Here is an 11531-nt window from a genome sequence, read left to right as displayed (position 1 = left end):
TTTTGATTTGCATCTCCCTAATGATTAGTGATGTGGAGCATTTTTTTCGTGTGCCTTTTGGCACTTTGGACACTTTCTTCTTCGAGGAAGTGTCTATTCATTTCTTCTCCCCATTTTTTTGATGGGGTGATATTTTTTTTTTGTTAGGTTCAGTTAGTTGTATATTTTGGATATTAGCCCCTTACCTTATGGGTATCGGGTGAATAGTTTCTCCCATTCTGTGGGCGGCTTTTGTATCCTTTGAGATGCAGAAGTTTCTCAGCTTAATATATTCCCATCTGTTTAACTCTGCTTCCACTTATTTGGATAGTACTGTTTCCTCCTTGAAGATGCCTTTATTCTCAATGTCTTGGAGTGTTTTTACCTATGTATTGTTCTATATACCTTATGGTTTCAAGCCTGATATCAAGGTCTTTAATCCATTTAATCCTAACCCTAACCCTAACCCTAATGGTGCATGGTGTTATATGGGTGGGTGTCTGAGTTAACTTTTTTGAAAATGGCTAACCAGTTGTGCCAGCATCACTTGTTGAAGAGGCTTTCTTTGCTCCATTTTGTATTTCTTGCCCCTTTATCAAAGATTAGTTAATTTTATGCCAGGGGAACATTCTCTGAATACTCAAGTCTATTTCACTGTTTTGAGAATGTGTCTTTATTCAATACCATACTGTTTTTAATAACTATTACTTTGTAATACAATTTAAAATTGGAGAAAGTAAGGCCTTCCATATTCCTTTTCCCAAGAATTGCTTTAGCTATTTGTGGGTGTTTATTGTTTCAAATAAAATTTAGGAGTGTTTGATCCACTTCTTTGAAAAATGGCATGGGTATCTTTAGAGGGCTTGCATTGAATCTGTACAATGCTTTGGGGAATATTGCCATTTTAATTATATTAATCCTCCCAACCCATGAGCAGTGTATGTGTCTCTATTTCCTTTTGTACTCTCTTATTTCTTTAAGCAGACTTTTGAAGTTTTCTTTCTATAGGTCCTTAACCTCTTTAGTTGACTCCAAAACATTTGAGTTTGTGGGGCACTAATGTAAATGTGATTGTATTTTTGATGTTTATTTCTCCTTTATTATTATTATTATTGTTATTAAAGAAGACCATTGACTTTTGCATGCTAATTTTGTAATCTGCCACTTTGCTATATGAATCTGTTATTTCTAGAAGCTTGTTGGTAGAGTCTTCAGGGTTTTCTAAAGTATCATGCCATCTGCAAACAGTGACTGCTTGACTTCTTCCTTTCCTATCAGGATGCCCTTTATATCTTTTTCTTGCCTAATCCCTATAGCAATTACCTCCAGTACTATGCTGAATAGGAGAGATGAGAGGGGGCAGCCTTGTCTTGTACCAGATTTTAGAGAAAAGGTTTTTAGTTTATCTCCATTTAGAATAATATTTACCATTGGCTTGTGGTAGATGGCCTTGACTATATTGAGAAAGATTCCTTTCATTCTCATCTTGGTGAGGGTTTTTACCAAGAATGGGTGTTGGACCTTATCAAATGCTTTCTCTGCATCTATTGACATGATCATATAATTGGTTATTCTTTATTTTTTTGTTGATATGGTGTATTATGTTGATTGATTTATGGATGTTAAACCATCCTTGCATTCCTGGGATGAAACCTACTTGGTCTGGTGAATTACCTTGATGAGACATTGGATCCTATTTGCCAAGATTCTGTTTAGGATCTTTACATCTGTGTTCATCAGGGCTATTGGTCTGAAAAAAATTTTTGAAGCATCTCTGTCTGGTTTTGGTGTCAAGTGTGAGTTCTTATCCTTAGAAGATAAGATCTTGTGTCTGAGTCCATGATTTCCCCTTATTTACTGTGTCTATACAAAAACATATGGTGTCTTTTTGTATTGCTGGTGCTATTCTGGGTAAGGATGACAGGCTACACACACAGTATCTGTGGTGTGGTCTGAGCTTTTATCCCAGGCAAGACGTTTTCTTGGTTATTGTACCTGGCTCTCTGGGACTCCAATAATTCTTATGTTTTTTCTGTTGAACTTATCAAAGATCGTTTCTGTGTCTATGATTTCCCCTTATTTACTGTGCCTATACAAAAATGTATGGTGTCCTTCTATTTTCATCTGTTCACATTCTTTGAGTAATTTTTACATTGTCTGATCATTTGCTTTAAAGATTTTTTCCAATCTCTTCTGCTGTATAAAGTTGTTCTGCATCTCATCTTCCAGCTCACTAATTTTATCCTCAGGTGCTTTTATCCTTTTGGAGAGGCTTTCCATTGAAGTTTTCAATTTGTGTACTGAGTTTATCAGACCTGTTATTTCAATTTAGGATTTTTTGATTTCTGTCTTCATATCCTCTTAACTCTTATTTGTGTTTAGTTCAACTCAATTTATGCTTTCTTTGAGTTCTATGAACATCCTCCATATTCCCTCTCTAAAATCCATATATAAGAGACTAACTAGGTGGTTGGCAGTTTTCAGGTCATGAGTGTTGCCATCTACATTCTCAATGTCTGGTGTTGGCCTGCATTGTTTCCCATTGGCACACTTCTATTGTGAATTTTTTCTAAGTGTTGTGGTGGTGTTCATTGGATAATTGATGTGCATGACCACGAAGCAGATCAGAGCAGCCACACTATTTTAGCTCCACTGCTTGTGGATAAGAGGCTCACCTCTGAAGAAGATGAGCTCTGGGGAACAATGGCTGAGAGGAACTAAATCCCATGCCACAGATCAGTAGAGAGGAGGCCTGAGATGTCTGCCACTTTTCAAGCCACACAGCAGAGAGCAGCCAGCATATTTTTTAAATGACTTGCTATTGTGGATTACATTCACTGGATAAGATAATAAAAATTCATATAGGTCCTTTTGAAGGAAAGTTAATAATCTGCAGCAATTATAAAATTACATTCCTTTCTGTAAAATGTAGATTATCACTTTTGGGTTGTGAGAATCTTTTAGTTTTCTTTATTTTTTGGGCCACACCCAGTGACACTCAGGGGTTACTCCTGGCTCTGCACTCAGAAATCGCTCCTTGCTTTGGGGACCAAGCCGGGGATCAAACTGAGGTCTATTATGGGCAGCTGCATGCAAGGCAAACCACTACTCTTTCACTCTGGCCCTCGTTTGTGCAATTTTTTTTAGGCCTAAAGGGACATGAAATAAGTGTTTTCAAAGGACAAATTTGACTTTTCCTTGGAAATTAAAATGTTTGAATAGGCATTATGTAGATATATTGTAACAATGTGATTTTTTAATAATATTCTTAAATTGTGATAAATCCTTTTTAAATACACATAAACTCACAATAAGAAGTCTATGTTTAAAATGTGTGTGCATAAAATGTAGTATTTAGCAAAATCTTGACTAGTTTTCAAACTTGACAGGTTTGCTGAGCCATTAACATTATAGGCAATCATATATGTTACTTAGAACTTAATAAAAAATCTGGTTTATAATCTTGAAACTAATTAAGGTACAAAAATAAACTATACTAAATTACACAAGTCATAGAATTAAAGCATCTCATAAATACCAGATTGGGGACCTAAAGTAATACCAGATATCACATTTTCACACCACCCCCTCTCACTATTAAATCCCCAGCAGGATACTACAGAAAAATTGCCTGTCAACAGACTGAAATGAATAGTATGTGATCCCTGGTATAATTCCCTAGGAATTAAATTTATGCTAAATGCAGAAAGAACCAAGGAAAGGGGCGGAAGGGGAGCATAGAATGGTCATGTACATTAAGAAAATTAAATTTTGCAGTTTCCAAAAAAGAATCATTCATGGTCTGTCTTCCATGACAGAAGTGCCTCTGGCTACAATTTCTAATATGCAATTCTAGCAACTCCTCAGTCATAAAGATACCAAGTTGCTATCCCATCAGAGCAGGCTCAGACTTAGACTAGGGCAAATTACCAGACTTTCTCTGCCTCAATCAATACTGCCTGTTTTACCATTCATCTACAAAGTTATCCCTGTAAAGAGGTATGGAAGTTTTACTACACAATAGAATATATTCTTTCTTTTCTTATTCTTAACAATATAATTATGGCAGACACTGCTGATTGCATATCCAATAACCATTACATTTTTTTCTCTAGGTCATAGGATGAAGCCTAGGGTGAAGTCTGAGAAAGTGAAGTATTTTTAAATGAACCAAAAGACTAGATTATAAAATGTGCATTATTTACATTTCATTCTTCCAAGTTATCTTACTTTATGTTACTTGTGCCTTTCATTGTCTTTATAACATTTTACAACTCTTCAGAATTAAGTTGGCGTGTGGTGGTAAAACAAATGTTTTTTGCCTATTATTAAGTTTTCAAATAAAGTATATCCAAGGGAGATTCTACCTTAGAATGATTTAGTTTTGCATTGATTAGATTAACTCATTTTAGCAATCATGATGATTTTATGTTACTTGATTCTTAAATTCTATCAAACTGCTTACAAATTCTTCTCATCTTCTCTCCTGAATTAACAAAGTAAAATCATTGACATGTGTTCATTTTATAAAACTTATGATTAAACCTCTCAAAATTAATTAAAATACATTCCACAAGAATATAGTCACTATGGGCCCTTTTCTATTTCTGAGAGATAAAGCATGATAGCAGTAATCACATTTCCCTTTAGACTCTTCTATTTTTGTAGGTTTTTATGAGGTGACTTTCTTTGTATGCAAAGTAGGGTGGGGGTCATATCTGGTAGTGCTCAGGGGCTAGTACAAACAAGTTTAGTGTTCGGTGAATTCTTATGAATGAAATGTTAAAGGAAAATATTCTGAGTGGGGAAGAGGAAAGCCCTTTTCTCTTTCCTTAGATGTTGTTTTATAAAAGCAGAATGCTTGAAATGACATTTGGAATCCTTATAATATTAGTGAAGGAAAGTTACAGAGACTCTCTGACACTGAATTTATTTCTTTAACTTATAAATCAATCAGCTCAGAAATTACTTCTGACAGGATTGTTATATGAGGCAATATTTCATCAGAATTTTATCATTGAAGTTGACTACTTACCTGTATGTAAAATAATTCTAATAAAATAGTTACAGATTCAGAAAATTTGCATACAGTATCCTGTGATAGTCATGTGCAGTGGAGGTGAGGTAAGCTGGGTATTAAGGAACAGTACACTAGGTGGGATTTAATATGAAGATAAGAATGAGGTCGAAGAATCATATCATAATATCAATAAAAAAGAGTTTTTAATTTTTGCACTGTTATGAGTAAACCACCGGTAGTCCCTCTGTTTATCACATAAAAGCAAAAGCAGAATACAGGTCTTAGCAATTACTAGGCATTTTCTCATCTGACAATAACGAGAGATACTATATTGATGTTACTCTATGCATATGTATTCTTTTTATCAGGTACATTATTTAATGTTTATTATGTTAGAAAATTTGGTAAACATATTACGTTATATATGTATATAAAATTCATGATTGTTTATTTCCATAGTAAAGTCTAAATTTAATATTTTTTCTTTTTGTTCCCCCGTCCCACCTCCTCTAAATTTATTTAATCTAACCCATTCATGCTCTTGGATAGTCAGTTCACAGGATACTAAATTGGTTAATGAGATAACATAACTTGTGGTCCTACATAAAACATAAATTCATAAAATACCAGCATTGATGCTTGCTAATCTTGTTTTCAGAATTCTTGAGATTGTTGCTACATAAATGAACTCAATGTTACCCTCTAAATACATGTTGTTGTAAATTTAATCCCGCAATCTTTAGTAATATCTATTACCAATCCCAAACCAGTACAAATCACCAGATATGTGATAATTGTCAAAAATAACCCTCAATTTACAGTTAAATACAGTCACATACAGTTCAAATTAGGTCACCAGGGAGAAAAGTTTAGGGGAGCCCAACTCAGTCTGTAAGTTCTTGTATGCATGAGATGATTAATTAATAAGTTTATCACTAAATCATGAGCAATGAACAGGTACATTAAAGGCCATTTTCAATCGACAAGGAAAACTAACATTTTTTTGTTTGGTTATTTTGGGGGCCACACTCGGCGACGCTCAGGGGTTACTCCTGGCTCTCTGCTCAGAAATCACTCCTGGCAGGCAAGGTAGACCATATGGGATGCCTGGATTCGAACCACCATTGGTCCTGGGTCAGCGCTTGCAAGGCAAACACACTACCGCTGTGCTATCTCTCCGGCCCCGAAAACTAACATTTTGAAAAAAAAGAGAAAACCTCCAAAGACCATACAACTAACTAGCCAGGAGTAGGATACATACACTTGTCTATCAGTCTTTGAGCCTGAGTTCAACAGCAGTTCCAAACATGTCCTTGGAAAACCACTAGAGGGGAAAAAATTAAAAAATAATCACAGTTCTACCCCTAAAACCATCATAAGCTGTGAATTTAATATATATTTTATCTCCTTAGCCTACTGCTAAGTGGGCATAACACTACCAAGTACTCTCTCAAGCCAATATATATATATATATATATATATATATATATATATATATACTGTAAATGTATAATTTTATTTCTTCCTACTTACTCTCTTTTGGTATGAATTTATATTTTTCAGACTTGCATTGTTAATTCTGTTTCTAATAAAATATAATTCTGTAAAAATTGTTGCTTATTTCAGTAATGGTGACTGCAGCATGTTTTTCCATGTATCTGTGCATATGCCAAAGATATTTCCTCCTGAACTTTTCTTTTAGCATCACTAGTGCCAATTATCCTCACATAAAAATATTCTCATTCTAATTCAGTTCTTATACCAGCTTCCCCAACAAAGTAACTGTATCTCCTTTTTATTTAGCTGGCATTTTGCACTCACCTCCATTGTAGTGCTCACAGTATTTACTCGTAAAAATTGCCTCTTTTTGACAATTCCTTATTGAATCTTCAACATCTAATTAGTTTTCGATATATGGTAGTGGCTCAGTATTTTTTCTGAATGAAGGAATATAGACATAATCACTGAAATCAAAATGTTCTCAAACTATTTTTTGTTTTATTTCAAATAGTTTATCCCATCCTTTCTTTCAATCAAAGTGAAGTATTTCCTCATTTAGATTGCACTGCCAAATCTAGTTATTTTACTGCCAAACTATTTTATTTGATCATTCAGACCATCATTTTCTTCTTCTCACTAGACTGAATTTCCAGCTTTCCCTATATTAATTTTGGCCATGACTGTTATATGAAATAAAATGTAATACATTACTAGTGTTTAAGTATAAGTACTTCCAAAATTCTTTCCATAGCATGTCACTTCATGCCCCCCTCCCTAAACACACACACACTTTATTGGGAAGAAAGTACTATTGGGTCACAGCCTTTGGTGCCGAGTCTATTCCTAGGTCTGTGTTCAGAAGTGCTTAGAAAATCATGTGTTGTGAGGTTTAGAACTGGTATCAGTCACATGGTCAGACTACAACCTTACTCCTTAATTATCTCTTTATCCTTTTCTCTTATTCATTTGCCAGCCTAACAAAGATGAACACAATGATCCCAGGGGTGTGAAGTTGATAAGGCTAAAGATAACAGTTTAACCTCTACCTGTCAAATAATCACTTACTAAGCAGGAATGTCCATTTTGAACTTTTTAGAAGCAATAATAAAACTTTAATTTTACTAAACCACTGAGATTTGAGTTTTATCTATTATACCTGAAAAATCTTGCCTGAACTGAAACCACTAATGTATCTTTATGATCAAAAGTCCCTCTATACATTTGCTCTTATCTGTAATATAAAGCACGCCCCAATTTACTCATTCTTGAAGAAGCCATTTTAGTATATATTATTGCCTCTCTGATCCTTCTAGTTTGATAACTCTTCCTTTGAAATACTTTAATGCTTTATCTGAGTTCCTCTTATTTCTCTCAAAGAACTCAAGAACATGGAGCTTTATCTTACAGATATTAGATGTTTTATCAGATGGCAAATTGTGGTCTCCACCCTCATCATGTTTTATGTACCCGTATCTTTAAGATTTAGGTAAGAATATTGATTTGCTGGGGTTTTTGGTTTTTGTTTTGTTTTTTGATTTGGTTTTTTGGTTTTTGGACCACACCCAGTGGCCCTCAGGGATTACTCCTAGTTCTTCTCTCAGAAATCGCTCCTGGCATGCTGGGAGACCATATGGGATGCCGGGGATCAAACCCAGGTTCGATCCAAGTTGGCCACATGCAAGGCAAATGCCCCATCGCTATGCTATCACACCAGCCCAATTTTCTGTTTGGTTTATTATTATTATTATTATTATTATTATTATTATTATTATTATTATTATTATTATTATTATTCACTCCCTTTTATATTCTCCTTAGGCATTTCTTCTTACCATTCTTTAAATTATTCTCAATGATATTTGAGCTCTCTTAAGGATATATAACCAGAATGACTCCACATTCAATATTCTGAATATGAATCTTGACTCATTCATTGGGCAACACTACCCACTGGGGTTTTGGTGACCTTTATGAAAGATAACATAGTGACTGAATCTTATCCCCCACAAAGATCTGTCATTTTGGAAAAAGTTTAATAGTTTAGTTTTGGTGGGTGAAGTATAAATGCAGAGTTTTACTGACTTTATTCCATTCTTGGGTTAGTTTCATCTACTCAATTGGGCCAGAAAGCCCTAATGGGAATCATTTGAGGTCGGAAAAGCTAAATTTAATAGGTCTGGGATTTCCTGAAATATACTGAAGACTGTAACATTTTGAAACAGAATTTGGAGCATTAAATCCCATAGAAGGAGAAGTTTTAAATTCCTTTTGCACATTTTATTTTTCCATTTTTGCCTTTTATTCTTTAAAAGAAATAAAGTTAAGATAGCCTGTGCCAAGTAAAAACTGGATTTTGGTTTAACAATCTATATCTCTTAGTCTGACAAAGGTTTTCAGATTGTGGATCATATTGAAACAAACAGGAAGAATGAACTCTTTATTAATGCACAGTATATAAATCCTAAAGAAAATTCCAGTTTTAATGTAAAACCTAGTGGGTTCTTAATTATGACTTTTCTGTTTTCCAAATCCCCAGTCATACTCCACCAGGAACTTGGACAGGAATGGTATGTGATGAGAAATACAGAAATCAAATGATTGTCAACAGACCATTAGAAACAAAGGAATAGTGCAGTCAAACAAAGAAAATAATAGGTGGAAAGGGCTGAATATTGATAAAGAGTTCAGTGAGATGAAAATTACACAGTGTAACTATGTGATAAATAGAAAAGGAATGCAGAAGAGCAATTAGAAAATAGTTCCACAGTCATAGAAAAAGTCTCAACGCTTTCAGCTGAACCATATATGGTTGAGAATGGAAAAAATAACAAAACAAAGACAGACAAAAACACAAACAAGCAAACTCATGCTATTTCTGGAGGTATATATTACCTATCAAATTGAGAAGGAATTTCAAGGTTTTCTCAGGAGAAAACAATTGTAAAATCCTAACCCCTTATATCTTTCTAGCTTTATTTCTCTAGCTCCCCTGTTCCTACTTTAGGAGTCAATCCAAATCATTTATGTGATAAGAATACCATAAATGTGCCTTTATGCCTGACTGTGATTATACTCTCTTTTAATAATCCGCTTGGTGACATTGGCAACTATTACATATCTGGACCTCAGTTTCCAAAGATGTTTTGTTTATAGGCAGAGTCCTTGTTAGTTCTCATTCTTCTGGTTCCCTAATTTTCTCAAAGTCTTTTTCTATCTTAATCTACATTTTGAATGTCTTTATCACAGATGTAGCCCAGATGGATTTCTCAAATTTTCCAGTCCCTGGAATTCATCAACCAATAAAGAAGTCTTGCTTAGGAGTTAGGAAGTCAGTATAAAGACCTATTGCTTTAAGTGACCTAAACTGGATCTAGGGTGAGCATTTTTTGATAGTCTGTCTACCTCTTAGAGAACAGAAGCACTCCACTGTCTCCTGATCCCTGAAAATTTAGGAAGGAAAATACTCCATGTGGGACTGAAAATACTAAATTATTTATTATTATTGGTAAACACCCCCCAAAATCAACTCAATATAATACTTATATTTGCAAGAAAAGCACATTTCTTGTCAACATGGTTCTGGTGGTACCAGAAAGATTTGCTGCCAGTCTCTCTAGAGCAGATTTTACTTGATGTAATTCCCTCATTTATTTCTCGTGGCTCACAGTAAGACTGTAAGTGATTTAGACTAAAATATTTGATTGTAAAATATATCAATATTGTTTAATAATCTCTACATGCATATTAATGATTTTCCCAGCGTTTATCAAAAACCTGATAAATTTTATTAATTGATAATAAATTCTGACCACAGATATAGATCCATAAATTACCACAAAGTCACTAATTACTATGAGCAAAAAATGCCATAAAAAAGTAGATATAAGAGGAGACCATTAATTCAATTATAGTTAAGATGCTTTTTTATGTTGTAGGAATAGACCTATTCATGGTAAAACTAATATTGCTCTTCAGCACTTTCAGACTAAATACTTCTGCCTTAAACATGTGTGGCTTCTCAGTGAGTAGGAGAACAGAATTGGGTCACTTTAACCTGTTCTCTCAAATGTAACAGGTTAACACTTATGCTGTGCTGATTAATAGTAGGAAATAAAATCCATGTTTAGGACAGTGTGTATAAATCACCCAGATTGGGATCATATTTCTCTATATTTAAATTAGATATACTATTTCAGCTCACAAAAAGCAAAAATACTGAATGAAGAATACATACAGAGAAGTACACGTTCCATTTATTGAAATTTGGAAATGCCAATGGGAAGAAGCATAGCGTAAAGACAAGGAAAATAGCTATTTTAGAAATTATCCTAAATTATCTGAAGAGTTCTGTTTAAGTAGGTCTAGAATGAGGTTCACATTTTATACTTTTAACAAATAGCCAGATAATTCTGACCTGGCCTGAAAAATGTATGTAAGGTATCAAAGAAGTTTTTTTAAATCTTTTTATGATAAAAATATTTTTATTCCATCACCCTGGAAATATGGAAATAGCCATCAAGAAAGTCAAGTAATTTTATATTGATTTAATTAATTATGTTTAATTTAATAATCAATTTTAAATAACATTTTAATTATTAAAGCAACTATAGATTTATACCAAACATAATGATGTTTAGTAAAAATAAATCAGTGAGTCAGAGAGGTAACACAAATGATAAAGTGTTTGGCTTGCATGCAGTCAACTCCAGTTCAATCATAACAAAGTCCAGATGGCCCAATTCTACCACCCCAACTACAGGAACTTAGTTATTTTTAATATATGTTAAGAAAATCATTGAAACATGTATATTATAATGTTAAAAACCATAGCAGTTGTCAGAAGTTCTCAGAAGTTGACTTAAAGACTTATAAAGTGAATCTATACCTAATACTCAGTACATACTCAGTACATTGAATACAAGATCTCATTAAGAAAATAAGACAGTATTATGAGGCTTGTCATTTTAATCTTTATGTAAAAATTAGAGTTTTTGTAGAATTTTGTTATTTGCAGATTTGGAAGCAACATCTC

This window comes from Suncus etruscus, chromosome 1 (genome assembly GCF_024139225.1).
Source record: "Suncus etruscus isolate mSunEtr1 chromosome 1, mSunEtr1.pri.cur, whole genome shotgun sequence".
Classification (NCBI taxonomy): Eukaryota; Metazoa; Chordata; class Mammalia; order Eulipotyphla; family Soricidae; genus Suncus; species Suncus etruscus.
This window is presented reverse-complemented; position numbering follows the sequence as displayed.